We start from the raw sequence: 19026 nt of genomic DNA on the forward strand, positions 1-19026 counted from the left end.
CTCCCTGCCCCCAGCTTTGACACAGCTGTACGTGGAGGCTGGTACCTACTTGCTCTGCAGCGGTAGGCCAGCTCTGGATCAGGCAACCCGGCAGACTTCTCAGCCCTCCGTTTCCTCCAGTGAGGTCTGATCCCCAGTTGTGGGTCCTCTCCCTCAGCCCTAGGGCACCCTTTAGAGTGCTCTCTACATCTTTGTATTGTTTCCTCTACCATAATTAATTTATTCTTCAAATTAAACTTCCCCTGTTTAAATTACTGGTGACTTTCTGTCTCCTGATTAAACCGAGACTGATACATACCTTGAATCTAAATCTACCGCTTTATAACACAGACATTCTGATTATAGTCTTCTCTCTGGCTCTCCTTACACTGTATCTGCTTCCTTTCCTACCAACGTGCTATTTAGTGCATAAGAGATACTTACTGAGATCACACGCAGCCTGGAGCATGTGTGTTTGCAAAGCCCTTTAACCTAAAGGGACTAATATGGGCTGAGGATGAGACTGTTGCTTCTCAACCTGTTATATGTAGTGAAGATCATTTTTGAACATTTAATTTCCAAATCTTTCATAAACCAGTACTTTTGTAAAGCATAATAAAAACGAAGTATTAGAAACATAAAAAATTTTAAAAGACAAAATACAAGCCCAATTTTTTTTAGTGTTAGATTCAGTGGACATTCTAGGAAACTGCTATAAAAGTCTGTAGATACTTACCCTCAATTTCTGTATTTGTGTTGCCATAGGTCGTGGCTCAGTGTGTAGAGGACACCTTGAACACCCCTGACCGGGGATATTCCCCAATGTCAGGAGTCGTACCGCGTTCTGCACCCCGATTCTCAAATCGAATCCTCTCATTGCATCATGTTTGCGTGTGGGGGTTTGCTTTACTACTTTACGGAGGCAGTGACAGGATTCTCTTCCATCCTCTGGTTCCGTCCAGGTGCCTTCCCCAGCACATGCTCCTACGCAGCAGCACTTTCATGAGACATCCTAGCCTAGTGCAGTAACTTTGATCTCTTTCTCACAGCCACAGTCTCTCTTCCATTTATCAGGAGGTAGTAGCTGTGGCAATAAAGTATCCCCATATTTCCCCGGGCTCTAGGCCACTGAATTCATAAACAGACACACCACAGCTCCCCTCCTCCCCTATGGTTGCAGCTGATAAGAGCCAGAAGCTGAGGGCTATTTGCATATGTGACTTTTCTTGATAGCACGAGTCTCACCTACTATTAGAGCCAAAAGCCATGTCAAAGCCTGAATTCAGCCAATCAGACAGGAACATGCAAATGAACTGACCGTGATGTCCAGCAAAAGCACCATAATTGTAGCTTTAAGTGTTAAAATGGAGGCCAGCTAGAGTCCCCAGTCTCCCTGTCCTTCTATTCTGATGTGGGCACAGGGTCCTCCTGACTCTTAACTGTCATCATTACACTAGTCTATCTAAAACTATATTTGTAGAAGTCTTAGTAATCCATGGTAATTCCACTGAGTTTATTTCCTCATTTTTCCTCTGGGTTTATGACCTGCCTTCCCAGCTCAGTTTGTCAGCCAAAAGATTTATTCCATATTTAGTAGTGCTTCCATCCCATTGCTTGTAATAGGAATGCCATGCCACCCAGCTGTGAGTTGACACTGTATTACAGTGATACTGCCCCAATTTTACGGATGCTGCCCAGTGCCAAAGAGCTTCAATAAAATACTCGAGGTCACAGAGCAAATCCAATGTAGAATCAGGGGTGGGACCAGCTGTTGTGAATTTGGAGCCCAAACCTCTTTTGAGAGGCAGTATCAGACTGACTCTCAAAACCACAAGAGATACTCTTATCAAGTTTGCTTGGTGGGTGTTCAGTTAACTGCAGTTGATACTGTCAAATAAAATCTTCAAATGCCAGAAGTGTGCTGTCAGACACTCGTTACCTTTCTGAACTCTAGCGTTATAAGCAGCGGCCGTGCAGATGCAACCAGGAAATCTATAGCCACAGTTAATGCTGGTTGTTAAAACTATGTCTGCTCGGAAGGTATTCTAGGGTGACGATGATCAGTTCTGGCATTCATTAAAACAACAGTGACAAAAACAACAAAACCTCAACCCACCTGAAACAAAATCTAAATGACCAGGAAGATGGACCATGGCTCCTATAGAGAACCTGGAAACATGTCCCTAATAAACCAAATTATCCAATTCAAAATAATGATAATATTGAACATGCTTTTTTTTTTTCAAACACTATTCTTTTCCTTCCTCCTTGCCAGGATATTGTGATCACTTTTCCCCCGACCGCTAGGGTCAAGGCCAGTGGAAATAGAGATATGGAAAACTAGATTAAAGATAATTTAATGCAAGCTGCTAGCCTAGAAAGATCTTTAACATTGTGTAACGACTCAGAGAAATACTGTGATGGATGTTGTACATACATTCACTCTAATTCTTACATCAGTCTTGTAGGGTAAATTGTATAGATGAGAAAACTAAGTCTTGGAGAAGATAACTTGCCCATGATCTAGATGGGAAGTAACTGGGTTGCAAATTGGGTGTTTCTGGTTCTAAATCTTATCCTCTTCTGCTCCACTCTGCACCTTTCCTTTAAGAAATGATAAGGTACATTAATTGATGGCAATGGTTTATTTATTTACCTTTAACACCAACTATTGGTGCATGGTTGAAGTTGTACCAATAGTCAATGTGAACTTTTCAAAATATAGACAAACTCTGGATATGGAAAGCGGAACAACTTAAAAAAATTAAAAGTCAGAATTCTGACTCTGTTTTATAAGGTTCCATTTTATTGATTGATCGATTGATTGGAGTATAATTGCTTTACAATGCTGTGTTAGTTTCTGCTGTACAATGAAGTGAATCAGCTATATGCATAGATATATCCCCTCCCTCTTGGACCTCCCTCCCACCCCCCATCCCACCCAACTAGGTCATCACAGAGCACCGAGCTGAGCTCCCTGTGCTATACAGCAGGTTCCCACTAGCTAGCTATTTTACGCATGGTAGTGTATGTATGTCAAACCTAATCTCCCAGTTCATCCCAAAATAGGTTCTGTTTTAGATTGCCAACTGCTAATCATAAAATCAAAGGGAAATGATGAGAAAGGAATCATAATTTCTCTGGCATTCAGAGCAATTTGTTCTTTCTCACTTTAAAGCTTGACGATCGGGGGCATGAGAAGGAATCTGGACTGAGGAAAACAAGGCTTTCAGGGTGCGATTTAGAAGCTTTCTTTGTTCTACCAGCATCCCCTCCCCTCTCTGCAGTTCCATGTGTATCCTCTCACTCTCAAACCTTTTCAGTTTTTTTTAGGCTAAGTAAAACAGATTTTGGAATTCACTTCATCCGTGGTGGATGTCTATGATGATATCTGTGGCTAATTTGGGATAAAGCTGAAGCAGTAATAAATATAAAGATATATTGAATATATTTGACCCATTTTCTAGCTTTATTGAGGTATAGTCGATAAGTAAGAATTGTATGTATTTAAGGTATACAACGTGATGTTTTGATATATGTATGCATTGTGAAATGATCACAGTCAAGCTAATTAATGTATCCATCACTCACATAGTTACCATTTGTGTGTGGGGTGAGGGGCGAGGACACTTAAGATCTACCCTCTTAGCATATTTAAAGTACATGATAATGTATTGCTAACTATGGTCACATTGCTGTACATTAGATCTCCATAACTTATTCATCTTGTAAAACAGAAACTTTGTACCCTTTGACCAACATCTCTCCATTTCCCCTTCCCCCTAAACCCTGGTAACCAACATTCTGCTCTCTGTTACTATGACTTCAACTATTTTAAATTCCACATATAAGTGAGGTCATACAGTATTTGTTTTTCTGCACCTGGCTTATTTCCATTAACATAATGTCCTCCAGGTTCATCTATGTTGTCTCAACAGGCAGGATTTCCATCTTTTTTAAGGCTGAGTAACATTCCATTTACACACACACACACACACACACACACACACTCATCCGTCAGTGGACATTTAAGTTGTTTCCATATTTTAGCTATTGTGAATAATGCTGCAGCGAACATGGTACTACAAATACCTCTTCGAGAGACGGATTTCCTTTCCTTTGGATATATAACAAGAAGTGGGGTTACTGGATCATTTGGCAGTTCTATTTTTAATTTTTTGAGAAACTTCCATACTGTTGTCAATAATGGCTGTAACGATTTACATTCTTGTAAGCAGTGTACAAGAGTTCCCTTTTCTCCACATCCTTGTCAAAACTTCTATCTTTTTGATAACGGCCATTCTAACAAGTGTGAGGTGGTATTTCACTGTGGTTTTGATTTGTATTTTCCTAATGATTAGTAATGTTGAGTATCTTTTCATATGTTTTGGCCTTTTGTATGTCTTCTTTTGAGAAATGTCTGTTTGTGTGCCTTGCCCATTTTTTACTTGGGTTATTTTGTTTTGTTTTGCTCTTCGGTTGTTTGAGTTCCTTATATATTTTGGATATTAACCCCTTATCAGATAGATGATTTGCAAATATGTTCTCCTATTCTGTGGGTTGACTTTTCAGTCTGTTTATTTTTGCTTTTACTTGAAGAAGATTTCTAGTTTGATGCAATTGCACTTACCTAGTTTTGCTTTTGTTGCTTGTGCTTTTTGTGTCATATCCAAAAAATCTTTACCCAGAACAATGTTTGACTCCTTTCTTTATTTCTAGAAGGTCATGGCATTACAAAGCCTTATTCATAGAATATATTGAACCTTAATTCGTTCAGAATTGATAGGCAACTGTTAATGACTTCATTTTGCAGATGCCAAGACTGAGGCATATGGCTACACTGAAAGGTTTGTCTGAGGGAATGCAGTCAATGATGGGGAATGTAAACCCAAATGTGGAACTTCTTTTTTCTTTTTTTAATAAATTTATTTATTTTATTTATTTATTTTGGGCTGCATTGGGTCTTCGTTGCCGCGTGCGGGCTTTCTCTAGTTTCGGTGAGCAGGGGCTGCTCTTCGTTGCAGTGTGTGGGCTTCTCATTGTGGTGGCTTCTCTTGTTGCAGAGCATGGGGTCTAGGCCCACGGGCTTCGGTAGTTGTGGCGCGCAGGCTCAGTAGTTGTGGCGCACTGGCTTAGTTGCTCCGCAGCATGTGGGATCTTTCTGGACCTGGGCTCGAAACTGTGTCCCTTGCATTGTCAGGAGGATTCTTAACCACTGCGCTACCAGGAAAGTCCCTCAAATTTGGAACTTCTAATTCCTCATTTGATGTCAATTTAACAACACATTAGATATTCAGGTATTGCTGGTATTTTCTTCATTGCAGCCATTTTAATTTCATAACAAATTTTGGCTGAAATATATAAAAATAACATCAGAACTGTTTCTACAGTTGATTTCTAACATTGTGCTGGTCATACTCTGCTCAATAAGCAATGAATATGTGAGAAAGTTCTCAGTGTTAAAGAAAGTTTTAGGTCTTGGGAGAACACTAGGAAAACATGAGACATGATACTACTATCAGAGTGCTCACAGCCTGCTTTGAGAAACTAAACTCACTCCTGTAAAGTCAGCACAGCCCAAGATATGTGGTGCTGACCAAAATAACAAGAGGGGTCAATGGAGCAAAGAGATTGACTGGAAGCTTCAGGGTTCTTGGAAGACATACTGTTGCATCTTAAATGAGGATACATTTTAACGAGGACAAAGGGGGAGAAAGAGAACATCCCATAAAACATTTACATAGTGCTTTTTAGTTGACAAAATACTTCCACATTTATCATGGAATCCATCCCTACACTAACTCAGTAGGAGATGGTATCATGATTTTCATTTTACTGATGAGGATCCTGAAGCTCAGAGAGGTTAAGAGGTTTCTAAGATGACACACAGCTTGTGAGGGTGAGAGCTTAGAGTCAGATCTACACCTGATGCACACTCGCTTGTGCCAGCTCCTGGAAGGTTATTAGGCCAGGTAGAGGGAAATTATTGTTAATCCTAGACTAGGAGTATAATGTAATAAAAATGGAGTGCAGGAGGGTTGGAGAGATAGGAGACAGGGAGACGAACCAAGGATCTCCCCCAGCCTGTGCTACCTCTGTCATGTGTTCATGACATTTGGTTGTACTTGTCCATCTCTGGTCTGTCTGGACCCTCAAGTCTAACCTCCTGGAGGGCAGGGCTTCAACTTTGATATCAGTAAGGTCCAGCATGCTGCTCATCTAGTAGGGGGTGCCAATAATATTTTGAATGAATGAAGTAGTTACGGCTCTGGTCTTAGCATGAGGTAATGATAATCTGATGACAACAATGAAATTAGAGCAGTGAGGGTGAATCCATGGGAACTGGTGAAGTAAGAAGTCATCAAGATTATCAGAGTGAAACCCATTAGGGACATCTAAGGCCCTCCTAGTATTCTGTTTCTTAAGCTGGATGGAGGGGTACACAGGTACTTGTTATTGTTCTTTAAAGTGGACATATACTTTTACAAGTTTTATATTTCAATAATAAAATGGAAAAAATTTAGAAATAGAAAAACAGATAACATTTGGTGATAGGCTTTATATGAAGAATAAAAGGGAAGAAAGTAAATAACAAAAACAATTTCAAGTTCATTATTGTGACACACTTAAAGAATGGTTATCTGCCAGAAAATGGGACACTTGGAGGCAGAGATGAGGAGGTCACTTTTGGACATGGTCAGGGAGCTGCGTGCCTGCAGGTTAAGTCCTCGGAGCTCATTCTTTATCCTGGGAAGGCCCTTGTTGCCTTCACTCCTATAGTTCCCGCGGCCTGGGGAGTCGGCTTACTTCCCTTTCTTCTTTCAGGTGCCAGCATCCGCTTGACATTGGGGGCAGCCCTTCTGCCAAAACAGATTTCGTAGCTGAATGATCGTTTTTATCTCCCCACTTCATTAATGCCCCCCAGATCAACTCATAGAGACTCTATTTAGAGATTTTAACTGCTGACCTCTGTGGGACTATAAATAAAGGTTAGCAAAATATATAAGCCCTTGGGGACTTACAAAGTTTACAGGAATCTTACAAAGTTCTGTAACAGTCTGAGTCACCATTTCTGTGTTTTTTAGAGAGTATTCAGAAATCTCTTTTATATAGTCCTGAGAGCCTTTCTTAGATGATTCTAAATGATAGTCTGAACTTTTCATACATATAACTTATCCTGGTTGTTTGCTTTTAATGTACCAGGCAGTATTCTAAACACATGTCATATAGCATCTATTTTAAACTTCAAAAAGACATCCCTAGTGGTATGTATTATTATTATCCCCATTTTACAGATGAAGAAATTGAGGCATAGAAAATGTAAACGCTGAGACCCAGGTCACACAACTAGTAGGTGGCAGAGCTGAGATCTGAGCCCAGGCAACCTGATTTCAGAGCCCGTGTCTACTTGTCTGTTAGAGTGTACACTGCTCAGACATAGTCCCCAGGGGGCTGGGGCTAGGAGCTTTGGGAAGTCTGATGTAATCGGCGCCTCCTTTCTGAGTCTCATGGTCCAAGGAGGAACCACTGGATTCATGTTGTCATCCCTACAATTAAACATTCCTCTTCTGGGTTTTAGGCTGTTGTGCAGCAACATCAAAGATGCCTCCCCAACCGCTCCTCTGGCTGGTCCCCAGAAACCCAGCCCTTGGCTCTCTCGCAGGGAAAATCTCTTCCCTAGCTGGTTTCTACAGATTCTTCCCCTGGGTTTTGAAATCACTCTGCACAGACTTGTAATTGTCCCTCCTTCACCCTTCATTCACTTATTCATTCAACAAATGTTCAACAATTTCTTATGTACCAGACTCTAGGGGATACCTGGATAAATAATTCATCACCCCCATCCTCTAAGGTCCTCACAGTCTTACGGGATATCAGCTATATAAATAAATACAGCTCACCGTAGTAAATGCTGTGGAGGAAGTATGTTTGAACAGTGAAGGAAGCACATTTCGAAGTTAACCGTGTTGGGGAGAAGAGAGGGTTTCACAGTAGACATTGCTCTGGATGGGTAGAACTTTTCGAGATTTATCAGGAGAGAGAAAGGTCATTCCAAAGACAGAACAGAGCTCACACATAGTGTATGACGGCAGAGAATCATGCATGTGAAGATTTAATTCAGTGATTCTTTCACTTATCCGTTAATATTTACCAAGTGCCTACTTTGCAGAAAGCCTCATGTTACACGCTAGTGATGCCATGTAAATGTAGAGTTCGTTGCCCTGTTGGAACTTTCTAGCAAGCATTAGGGAAGATCTGTCTCCTTCACTTTTCCAGCATCTAGAGGCTGCCTACTTGACTTGGTTTATGGCCCCTTCCTCCATCTTCAAAGCCAGCAGTGTAGCATCTTCAAATCTCTCTCTGACTTTCATACTACTCTGTCATCGTATCTCCTTTTCTGCCTCTCCTGCCAAGTTGGTTGTTCAATAAATGCCTTTTACATTGTGGGTGTTCCAAGGTCCATGTACCTGACTTTTTCCAAGACCCGCTTATCCTGATCTTCCAATCTTTAACTTCCATGCCTCTGACCAACCACTGTAGCCATTCACGACTGTCCAAGAGCTTGTATATTATTTTGCCACAGAAAGCAGAAGACCACCCAAAGTTCTGTCCAATGGGAAGATTTTCTCTCACTGTTATCTTTCAAGACAGCTGAAGTCCATTTTCGGTTCGTATTTACACACTGAATCAATTCATTTGTAAAGCAAGCACCGTCTTTTTTCTTTGTTCACCAGCTGGTTCTAAGGGACCCCACTGTGGGACCGCAGGTGTGAGTTGAGGGGAGGTGATGGTGCAACAGTGTTGATATGGGGGTCTGGACCACTTGCTAGTACAGCTCACTGGTTATGTATGACCTTGCTTGTGCCTGACCCCGGATGTACTTTTTCCATCTCATGATAGATTGTTATGGGCTGTTCAACCTTATGATTTGCAGCACATGCCAGGGTCAACTCATGAAGGGCAGTTCTAGCCACACGGTCACTGGAGTTCAGACACTCAGTCTCTAAGGCCCAGTGGCATGCCGAGAACTGTTTCTTGAGTAGTGTATAATTCTCCAATGCAGATGGCGTGGCCTTGCTCCAGAATCCTAAGGGGTCTACACTGTAGTTCTCCTATTAGGCCTTGCCCCATAGCTCCAGGCAAGGAGTTTAGGCCAACTACAAAGTTAGAGGAAGTAGTCTCCCATAAGACTGTCCTTACTTTCGACACCAACTGCATGTCTGGGGGGGTTTCTAAAACTGCCCTCAGCTTTGATAATTTTCTGGAAAGACTAAGAGAATTTTCTGAAAGCTATTAAACTCATAGTTATGACTTATTGCAGGGAAAGGATACAAATTAAAGTCAGCCAAGGAAAAAATTACCTAGGACAGAGTCTGGGGAAGTAGCGAATGTGGAGTCTAAGTTGTCCTCATCCTGAGGAGTCATCAGAATACAGCACTTTCCCAGCATTGATGTGTGATGATACACACAGGAGTATTGCCAACCAGGGAAATCATCCAAACCTAGGTCTTCAGAGTTCTTAATTGGGCTCTGTTACATAGAGAAGATTGATTGCCCGCATGCTTGATCTCAGTCTCCAGGTCCACTGATGTCATATGACTCAAAGCCTTCACTCGAAATCACATTGTGGATCTTTCTGGCAGAGGTAGCTGCCACCTTAAGGTGAAATCACATTGTTACTTGAAATCACTTTGTTACTGTATGGCTAGCCCAAGACACCTTGCAAGTGTTGATTACCTTCCAGGAGCCATAGAATTTAACCCTGTAAAATGTTTACAAGGTTAAATTCTTTACTACACACTCCATGCAGAGAGTGGGATTCCCAGACAGAGATACCTCTATCACCATAGGGACTGGCAGGTGGTGTGGCCCAAGCAGCAGGCCTGCTTGCGCTGAGGCCTGGATCTGCTCAGGCAGTCTTCTATGTCATGTGGTGAATGGGTTGGAGCAGAATATCTAAGCATAAACTATGTTGCCTCTAGAACCCAAAACCCTGGGGTTTTCCTTGTCAGCTGGTATGCAGGTGATCCATCTCCAGAGCACTTCCTTCACAGGGGTAGAGGCGTGAAATGCCGTAATTTGCCCTTTATTTTGGAGGGGATGTTCTGGGAGGTCCCACGTTGCTAGGTTCCTAAAATCTTCACTAAGGCAGGGAGCCCTTGAATTCTCATAGAGTTACTAATGCCTCCAACCAACTTGCCATATCTTGCTCATCATTTCCAGTTAACGTAAAGTCATTGATGTTGGGCTTCCCTGGTGGCGCAGTGGTTGAGAGTCCGCCTGCCGATGTAGGGGACACGGGTTTGTGCCCCAGTCCGGGAAGATCCCGCATGCCGCGGAGCGGCTGGGCCCGTGGGCCATGGCCGCTGAGCCTGCGCGCCCGGAGCCTGTGCTCCGCAACGGGAGAGGCCACAACAGTGAGAGGCCCGTGTACTGCAAAAAAAAAAAAAAAAAAAGTCATTGATGTAGCCGACCAATATGATGTTTTGAGGAGTGTCCAGATGGCCCACTTCCCTTCAGACTGTATTATAACAGAGAGTGGGAGAATTTACATAACCCTGAGGTAAGATCACAAATGTATGCAGTTTTTTTTTTTGTCCCATGTGAATTCAAACTGCTTCAGATCTGCCGACCTGATAGGATCGGAAGAGAATGCATCCATCCAAACTGTATTGATCCCCCCCCATCAGAGACACCGCTGCGGGACACTTCTGCAGGTGATAGAGGTTCTGGGGAATCTGGGGACTCAAGGTTTTCAAATGCATTGATCCAGGTGTACCCATACCAGGTTTTGGGTCCCACTTCTTCCCAATTAGGTTCCTGACCTTGGCGTAGCAGACTTGCTAGGGCTAAGAATTCAACCTTCACTGGTACTCTCACCTCCCTGTAATAAAGTCCTAGCCTAATCCTCAGCTTTTCTGCCCTCTGCCAGCAGTAGGTAAGAGCCTTTTCATGCACTGCCAAGGAAGCCCTCTGGTTTTCACAATTCACCTTAAATTAGAGATAAACCATCCTTAGATTTTCATTGTCTTTCTCCAGTGCATTGATAGGACCCAATAATAGCCACTCAATTCCGTACTCCTTCTAATTATCATTTTCCCCAAACCTCTCAAGCTCCTTAGGTATTACATCTGCTGATGTATTTTATTTCACTGCGATCCCGTTCTGTTTCACCATCAGTGAACATTTGAAAAGTTTGTACCACCGCAGTATGCCAGGGGCTATTAGTACTTCACCTGCCGGAAGTGATGGGGCTTTCCTTGCCAGCTGGAACACCGGTGATTCATCTCTAAAGTCCCATGTTAGAGTCGGCATCCTAGAAGGCCTTCCAGTACCAAGCCTCTTAGGTCTGATTCCCCAGGAGACAGACTCTCGGGCAGGGACTTGCAGGCATTTTATTGCTGGGTGTTCCCAGGTACAACACCTGTGAAGGAATAGGATTGGGGAAAGGGAGAAGATGAACTGCCATGAAGTTGCGTGGCAACAGAAGACTTGGCCGGTCCTTTATGGAGCTCTAGCATGGGGATGGCCCTGAGTTGTCCTCACTTGAGGCAATGGGCCTGGACCTTCACAGCCTATCCCAGCCAGTCGTTCTATGTAGGCTGTCCTGGGTGGGGAGCATAGCCTTGGGAGCAGCACCTTCCTTTCTCTGAGCACAGTGGATGGCTTTGGCTGTAAGTTGCCAACAGTCACCATTCCTGGATGCTGTGAGAGAGAAAGAAACCTTTGTTTGGTTAATCCCTTGCGATTTCAGCATGCATTTATGGCCTTAGTATAATCTAGTCTTTTCTAACCAATAGATCCTATATAGTAGTTATTATTATTTTCATTATTATTTCTAACTAATATATTTTATCAAGTTGTTATTGTTCCCAAAAGCCACACGGAGAGGTTAAATGATTTGATTAACATTACAAAGTAATTGACAGTCAATTCAAATTTAGGTCTGCCCAACACAAAGATTCATGCTTTTTTTTTTTTCTTTCACAATACCATACTCTCTTGTGTACTAGCGTATCATTAAAATATTCTCTCTTAAAAATAAAGATACCGTGAGAAGAGTTATGCCCTTAATCTTATCAGCCATAATAAATATATTTACCCATACTTTTATGAAAACAGTTGAGAATAGGGATTGATATAGTAGGGGGAAAAAGACATGTCAGTGCCTAATAACCAAGGAGAAATAGGAAGCAATAACACTACAGGACATAAAAGACAAGAGGAGAGCTGGGGCCTCACATGGCAGGTGACACTCACCTACTCTTTCCTTGGTTCTAGACTCTGGCGGGAAGTAAAGGGGTATTTTTGTGATCTCCAGGTAGGCAAGGGATTCTCAAACAAGACCCCTAATCACAAACCGTAATATTGACAGATTGGACTATATCAAAACCAAAGATATATGCTCAACTCGGGACATACAAAGTCGAGAGTGGGAAAAATCTGTGATGTCTAAAACCAACAAAGGGTTATTATCTAGAATTGAGCGAGAAATTATGGTAAATCAGCAATAAAAAAATAGAAAAATGGGAAATAGGGGTTAAATAGGTAACTTCCAAAGGAGAAATCTGATTGGCTAATAAATAAATGACAAAATGCTCACGAGTAATCAGAGAAATACAAATTAAAATGACAATGAGTTACCACTTTAGACCCAACAGGTAGGCAAAAATTAGGCAGTCAAATCATACCTAGTGCTGGCAAAGATGTGAGGATGCACATACCTTTCGTGTACTTAAGAGTGAAGCATAATTAGAGCAGCCACTCTGGAGAGAATTTGGCTCTATGTAATGCATTTAAGCGTGTACATATCTCATAACCTAGAAATTCAGCTTCTGAGAACAGACTTTTTTGACAAGCTGACTTGGGGCCATATAGATACCCTCACGAAGCTGTTCATTGCCATGGTGTTTGTGGAATACCAATCACTGGGTCCACCCTGTGATGTGTCTGTCACGAGGGGAATCAATATGTAAAATCAAGGCAAACAACAGAAAAGCTCAACCTCTCTCTCTCTCTCTAAGCATGTGCACACACACACACTTGTAGGAGGTGAAATGGAAAAATATACATTGAATCCTTTAGTGTGGAGGTGAGGGGAGATGAGGATGGTCAACCAAACTTTATGCATCTGAGGTCTTAAAAGAGAAGGAAAAGGAAAATAAAAGGTTAGCAAAAAATGGTTCATATCTGTGGCTTTTGCAAATATGCATTTATTTATAAGTTATTAATCCATGAACACTAATCATACTTACTATTTAAAGTTACAAAGAGACTTCTGATCCCCATTCATAGTTTCTTCCAGCATAGGGGACTCTTTTTATCCAAGGCTCTAAGTAGCACTCTCTTGAGGGTTTGGCTGACGTGTTGCCCCTCACTGCAGGCCTATGAGGAATGAACCCTAGTCTTTATTTTATAGTTGAAGGGAAAAGGCTCAGAGAGCTTGAACAGTGTGTCCATGGTTGTGCGAGTTCTCAGTGGACTGGAATTCCAATCGATCTAACTCCAGCAATTACATTCTTTTCTCATCATCCGGTTTAGTTCAAGTGTGTGCAGAATATTGTACAAAAGCAGCTGCAGTTTGTCGAGCTGCAGAGGGCTTGTGTTGCTGACAGAAAAATAAGTTGAAGTTTTCTCTTCTTTTTGAGACAAATGACAACCTTACACTGGGACTGGAGTCTCTTTGAGGTTCAACTATCCAATGAACCACACCTGGCAAAGTTCAGACTTGATCTGAGGAAGATGACTTTCTCCTTGGAAAGTGCTCCAGTTGGCCTCTCAGCTTTAGCCGATTTCTCTCCTCAGGAGTTCTCCATTAAGAATTAATTTACTGGCATAGAGAAATATAATCTTCATAATCTCCCCAGCGTCGAGTGCTGTTGTCTCTGTCTCCTTTTTATGTCCTTTCTGTACTTTTCTCAGAACACAGATAGAATTGAACTTGGCTAGTGATTTATCAAATACTGCTATGGGGGGCTTCCCTCGTGGCCTGGTGGTTAAGAATCCACCTGCCAATGCAGGGGACACAGGTTCGAGCCCTGGTCCAGGAAGATCCCACGTGCCACAGAGCAACTAAGCCCGTGCGCCACAGCTACTGAGCCTGCACTCTAGAGCCCGCGAGCCACAACTACTGAGCCTGCGTGCCACAACTACCGAAGCCCACGAGCCGCAGCTACTGAAGCCCACGCACCTAGAGCCCGTGCTCCGCAACAAGAGAAGCCACCGCAATGAGAAGCCCGTGCACCACAACGAAGAGCAGCCCCCGCTCGCTGCAACTAGAGAAAGCCTGTGCACAGCAACGAAGACCCAACACAGACAAAAATAAATAAATAAGTAAATAATTTTTAAAAACCCAAAAACTTTCCAGTGTGCCTTATTCATATCATATTCCCCACATTGAAAAAAGTACCTCCACTTTATAAAAAAAAAAAATACTGCTATGGGAACAACAGCCACATCTGTCCTGTACTTTACAGTTTACAGAACTCTCCCACACATTATGTCACTGCACCCTCTAAGAGTCCCTTGAGGTGGCACTCTCCCCTTCATGCAGAAGAAGAGATGAGTGTTCTAAGAGGTCATGCATTTCACCTAAGGAGCAGAACATGAATTTGAATCTTACTCCAAATTCCATGCCTCCTCTCATAAGAGCTAGAAAGACTATTATCATTTCCCAAGTCCTTTTCCATGCTCCTAGCCACTATTCCCATCTTAGAGTTGAGTTACAGATGCTTGCTTATAGCGGTTGGGTGACTTACCCAACATCAGACCATCAGCTGCGCTGGGAAGGTTCGACCCTGGAGTTTCTGCTTCCCCACCCTTACATTGTTCACAGCTGTGGAAAAGAAAAATGTGTGGTTTCTCTAACTTGAGTCAGGGATCGTGCCAATAAAATCATGCTTAGGGGTGATGAATGGTGCTTCCCCTTCTGTGAGACTCTGAGGGTGAAGCAGAAGTGTCAAGAGAGAAAATAACCTGTCGTTAGTTTCTCAGTGGAGCTGGAACTGGAGCTCGGAGCCCCCAGGCCCAGCCCACTTCTTGGTGATTCTTTGTGAAGAATAGCCTGCTGGGGAACAGGATGTGGGCTCTCAGGTGGAGGAGACTTGATGAAGGTTCCCACAGAGCTTTGTAAAACAATTGAGATGTGAAAGATGGCCCAAGAGATCTGGATGAATTAGAGGATGATTAGTCAGTGGTGCTTTCTACTGCCCCCTTGGTTCTCCGCCTCCCCTGGGGCCGGCCTCCCTTCCTTCCCTTTCATGTTTTCACTCTCATCAGCATTTCCATCAGAGGGTGTTAGAAGAAGTGACTGCTGGAGCAGTTGGCTCATCGCTCGAAGCAGCGTACCTCTTGGGGTGTCGAGGAATTCTTCCTCAGGTCTCTCAGGCCCATAAGCCCGCATACCTGGAACAGCTGTCCAGACCCAGGGAAGAACAGGTTGCAAATCAGGCTCTGGTTAGTAAGCTTAGAACTGGGTCTTCCAGAGAAGGCCTGGTTTTTAAAGGCAGTGACCAAGAGATGGCCACTCTTGGACTCAGAATCACACATAAAATAGAATCTTTTATGGAAGGGGCATTATTCATCCACGATGCTTTGATAGTAGGCTGGTTAGAGCATAAATACAGGCAAACCATGTTTCTCACTTGTTCACTCTGTTCCTAACCTTGGTCTTTTATTTTTAAATCCGTGTGGGTCATAGGATGACCTGGTAGATGGAGTTTCGATGACTCAGGGCCTCGGTCCGTCACCACTGGTAGATAAACAGCCCTGAGCTCAAGTTCTGACGGCACGTTTGTGGCGTTATCTCTGTAAGTTGAAGGACAGCCCTGCCGTATCACTACAGTATAAACCAATTAGCATATCAGTCTCACAGATGGAACCTCTGCAGTGTCGCTGGAATCTGTCCTTTCTTCCCCATTTCAGCAGCCACCACACCAGCTCAGAGCCTTCTACCCAGCTATACTCACAGGCTCTTACATGGCCTCCTGCCCCCCTGCCTGTTTCCCTAGCATCCACCCAACCCAAGGCATTCAGATTCTCTTTCTAAAGCATGGCTTTCCACATGCCACTTACCAGTGATGAATCTTTCAGGAGACCAAATGCCTGCATCCCTGCCTCTTCTGAGATTTCAGAATACTTTGTTTTTACTGTGTTATGTAGTGACTTTAATCCTACATCCTTTTCAAGCTGTCTTAAAAATGAATGGGCATGAGGGTCTCTTTCCTTACATGATGAACTTCCCCTGGGCAAGTCCAGCCTTCTTGATCTTGAGTGTCCCACAAAAACCTAACCCAGTGCATGGCCCATAGTAGGGACCCATCATATGTCTGTGGAATCAAAGTATTTAATGTGAATTAAAGTCTTACATATGTCTACACATATGTCCTGTTACTTCTCCTAGAGCAGGTTATGACAAGCTACAGCCAACCAACAACCAACTAAGCCAAAGTCAACTACTTGTTTTTATAAATAAAGTTTTATTGGAACACAGCCATGTTCATTCATTTATGTATCCCCCGTGGCTTCTTTTGTACTACAGGGTAGAGTTGAGTAGTTGTGACCGAGATCGTCTGGCCTGAGATACTGAAAATATTTACCATCTGGCACTTTACAGAACCTAGAAATGCTCTGAGAGCAAGCATTGTATTTTGTTTATTTTTATATGTAGTCTACTTAGCAGAAAGCACAATAAATACTGATTGGATCAATCAATCAATGAATCAATCTTTAATGAAGAACTGCAATGCAAAAACTTAGTTTTTGAGATGAAACAAGCTGGCTAACTTCCTGATGATGGATCAGTGTTTTCTATTTTTATTTATTTATTTATTTGTTCATTCATTCATTCAATGATTATTGAGCATCTGCTGTGGGTCAAACACTATTCTTGGTGCTGAGACAAATGGTAAGTAAAGCTGACATGCTCCCTACTCTCATGAACCTTAGTTTTCTGAGGGAGACAGACATCATTCAGATGTCAAGTGCATGGGGTTACAGTAGGGAGAGAGCAGCACATGGGATGCCAAGAGCCTGTTCCAGTGGGATTAGCTCCATTAGGGAGATCAGGGAATGCTTCTCTGAGAAAGCGGCTCTGGAACTAAGATCTGGGGGAAGAAGAGAGGTTAGTTGGCCAGTAGTTTAAGGGAAGAGTGTCCTACATTGAAGGAACAGCATGTAGAAGACCCTGTGGCAGCAGGAGCTTGGTGAGTGTGAGGAACCGGGCAGCGTGGCTCAGCCCGGAGAAGGGGCATGAGATGGGGCTGCAGGAGGAGACAGCGGTCTAGTAGAGAGCTTTCCAGGGGTCTTTTCTCTCCGGGGAACAGTGAAGGGTAAGCAGAGAAATGCTTGTAGAAGGAAGGTGGGTAGGGGTGGATTGTAATACAGTTTGCATTTTGCAAAGATCACCCTTTTAATGACCGCTGCTTTCAAATATTGATTGCATATTTTTTTAATAAATCAAACTCAGGAAAATGACAGTCATGTTCTTATTAAATATTGTGATAGTAATACCTTGTACTTGTTCAGCTTTAAAAAAAGCGCCAACCGTCTGTTTTCACATTTAATGCTGTCTCTTTTAATAAGTATTGCACATAGGGGACCACAAGGTAGAATATTTGAGCACAGTGTACTGTGTCACCCTCTCAGGAGTTGCACACAGTGGTACATTCATGGAGGCCTCTGGACATTGGTTTTAGTTCCAGGGCTGATGTTTCTGCATCTGTTCAAGCTGAATGCTCCTAGTACAGTCTAGTTGCTTAAAGAAAGGAGGGTTCCAGTGCCTGTGACAGTCGTGGTGATGGCGGCTGGCTGCTGCATTTTGTTCTTAGGTTCAGAAAAGCTGTGGACTGGCTGTAGTGAGCCACTCTTTCCTACCTGTGCTGTAGCTAAGCATCATCTAATCTCTCTTGCCTTCCTTTTATTTATTTTTTCTTTTACCTTCCTTTCTACTTAGTCATTAAAATTTCTCTCTGCTGCCTTGCTATCCTTTCTCTTAAAAATTTCCCATCACTTCTCAGCTGCAGATGCCTCCCTGGCTTTTCTGAGAACTGTGAGATGGTTGATAAGGCATCGGGAGGGAGTGGGGGGCACAGCTGCTGGAAGCACAGGGAGACCTTACCCTGGATAAGCCAGGAGAGAAAAGCAGGACATAAACCCCAGTCTTGTTTTTGTTTTCCTTTAATTGAATCATGGCAGCTGGATACTTGGAGCTGTCATATAAAACCATGAGAAATCGTGTTGGTACCCCAAGTCTCCTGACAGTTGCAACCAGGAGATCTGGGAGAGCCACTGGCATTTGGAAAGCCCTTGGCCAACATGTGCCTTTTTTTGAGGCAGCTGGACAGTTATGAAGAATGTCATGGTTTTCTCCTTGGTGTCATTCTATATTACGTCATTTATTTGTTATCTGATGAAGACATTTTAATGAAACTACAGCCATTGTTTAGAAAGAGGGGGGAATTACTTGTGTCTGAATTCAGTTGTCTTTGCCTTGCCTGCCCAGGATCAACTCATACTTTCTTTGAGTCTAACCTAGAATTCATTTACCATTTTAGTCACAATTAAATGTAAACTTGAAAATTGTGTCAATAAAATGCTGTGAAAACATTTTTCTGTTTTAAAGATTCCCTTTGGGGTTAAACTCTGTTTGGAGCTGTTTTTTTTTTTTTCCTGATTTTTCATTATCCATAAATGTATATGATACTCAAGTTTGATTGCCAGATCTGTATTTCTATTTACTTTCCTTCTTAGGCATATTATTTTCTGTTCTAAAATTCTTTGAAATTTATTTACTCATTTATCATCCTTTGGTTCACTGGGTTCTTTTTCACTGTAGCCATGATTTCATTAATCTCTTGGTCCAGATTGGAATGGTTGGCTATAGATTGGAATGGTTGAAAATTATGTCAGTAAAATGCTGTGAAAACATTTTTCTGTTTTAAAGATTCCCTTTGGGGTTAAATTCTGTTTGGAGGTGTTTTTTTTCCTGTTTTTTCATTATCCATAAATGTATATGATACTCAAGTTTGATTGCCAGATCTGTATTTC

This window comes from Grampus griseus, assembly GCF_964374135.1.
Source record: "Grampus griseus genome assembly, chromosome: 11".
NCBI classification, from domain to species: domain Eukaryota; kingdom Metazoa; phylum Chordata; class Mammalia; order Artiodactyla; family Delphinidae; genus Grampus; species Grampus griseus.